This window comes from Adiantum capillus-veneris, chromosome 20 (assembly GCF_014529385.1).
Source record: "Adiantum capillus-veneris isolate H3 chromosome 20, ASM1452938v2, whole genome shotgun sequence".
Taxonomy (NCBI): domain Eukaryota; kingdom Viridiplantae; phylum Streptophyta; class Polypodiopsida; order Polypodiales; family Pteridaceae; genus Adiantum; species Adiantum capillus-veneris.
In genome coordinates this window covers 109,795,944-109,798,121 of record NC_140950.1, presented here as the reverse complement: position 1 = coordinate 109,798,121, position 2,178 = coordinate 109,795,944, and positions in this window count along the sequence as shown.

Genomic DNA, 2,178 nt, shown 5'->3' with positions numbered 1-2,178 from the left:
ATGCTTTAGCACGCTGATTACCTAAGTTATTGGTATCAATAATGATTGTTGTTGAGCTTTTGCTCGCCATTGATAGCTTGGTTTGCTTGGTGTAGAATGGTGTGATGGAGTTTTCTGAGACTTAACGCTCCATTGCTTGATTGGTTTTACGGTTTGCGGAGAAGATAAGTGCTCCTTTTTCTTCCAAATCCATTTCGTGTTAGGTTCCTTGCTCAGAGATGCTCGTCTCTGTGTGTTGAACCTTGGAATCATCTTTGGTATTGTCGATGATGTTTTGGGCACCCAGACTTGAATCGGCTTGTCCTTAAGCTGTGTTTTTGGTACCCAAATTTTCTTGACTCCTTGCATGCCACTTGTTGATCACTATGCTGATTACTCCCTTTCCACTCCTCCTTGCTTTGTGCAATTGGAATTATGAGTTTCCTGCGTTTAGGTGATAGCTTGAGCTGATTTGTATCCCAATCTGGTAGTGCCTTGTACGTCCGCATCCATGAGATTCCAAGAATCATTGTCTCATTCATGTGCTCATCTGGTAATCACACAAACTGATGAGGACATGACATCCATGTACTATCACATTTAAGTTGACTACGCCCAATGTTGGTGTTGGGTCCTTGTTGCATCCTTTAATAGTCGCTATTCCTGCCGCCGTTAATGACTGACTTGTTGCTTTCTTGTACATGGAATAAATGATTGCATTTACTCGAGCTCCTGTATCAACCAATGCATTGGTGCTATGATTGTTCAGTTGTACTTTGATGCGAAGGTCCATTCCGTCTAACCATTCATCATCTTTTTTGACACTGCATCTTTTGGCAATTCCCATTGTCGGTCATCTATTTCCAGGGTGTTGATGGGAATAGGTATTTGTTGATAGTTGAGAGCAGCTTTTCTTCTGGATACTCAAAGCCGAGATTCTTCTTGGGCTTCATCGATAACCTGTTGTCGTTTTATTTTCCTTTGCTTAGCTGCATGCATCCTTTCCATCAATTCATTGGTTAGTGGAAAATTGTACTTCTTTATATGACATCCACGAATCCAATTAGCCATTCACCATCTAGGGTGGATAACTTAACTGCTCCACTTGGAGATACATCTTCAATGATAAACAGTCCGTTTTCCTTTTTCTTAAACTTGGGAATGTGTTGCTTAAGGGAATAGACTAGAACTAAGTCCCCTTTTTTGAAGATTTTTGTAATTAGATAGGAATCAAAAAATTCTTTTCGTTTTTGCTTTTGTGCATAGATGTGAGCTACAGCAGTTAGCCTTTGCTCGTCTAGCTTCTCTAAATCCTCAAGTCTCTCTGACAATTCATGTCCAGTCCACTCAAGATTTTTAGCTACCCTTAATGTCGACAATAGAAACTCTATTGGCAGTATGGCATCAAGACCATAAACAAGGTTAAAGGGTGTAGCATTTAAAGCTGTCTTGAATGAAACTTGATAAGCCCATAGAGATGCATGGAGATTCATTTCCCAGTCTGTCCTTTTTGAACTCGCCACTTTAGTCAATACAGAGCTAAGAATTTTATTCGTACGCTCAATTTGTCCGTTTGCTTGTGGGTGATAGGGAGCTGATTTGTTATGGATGACCATAAATTCATTAAGCAGATATTGGATTACCTCATTGAGGAAATGAGTTCCCCTATCACTAACAATTTCTATTGGCAGTCCATATCTTGTGAACACATACTCATATAGGAATGTGGCGGTGATTCTGGCATCATTCTTTTGAGTTGCTTTAGCCTAGGTCCACTTGGTCAAATAATCCGTAGCTACAATGATATATTGAGCTTGGGTTCTATAAGTAGGTGGCTGTATTGGCCCAACAAAATCTATACCCTGCTATCTATGCATGTTGGCATTTTTGCTCTTGAACATACTCTTTGGCATCTGCAAAAGTGTTGGCCACCATATGCCTGCCATTAAGATTGCTCTTGCAGTGGTCTCACTAGAAAAGTGACCTCCAGCTAATCCAACATGTGCTTGTTCTATTATTGGAATATACTCGTCTTCATTTGCACAAAAATGCAAGTGTTGATCCTTACCTCTCCGATACAATTGGTTCTCAATAAGAGCATAATCTCTTGCTTCAGTTTCAATTTCTCTTTGACGGCGTTTACTCATATCCTAAGGAAATGTTCGGCTTGATAAGTAAGTAACTAGATAGTTGCTCCAC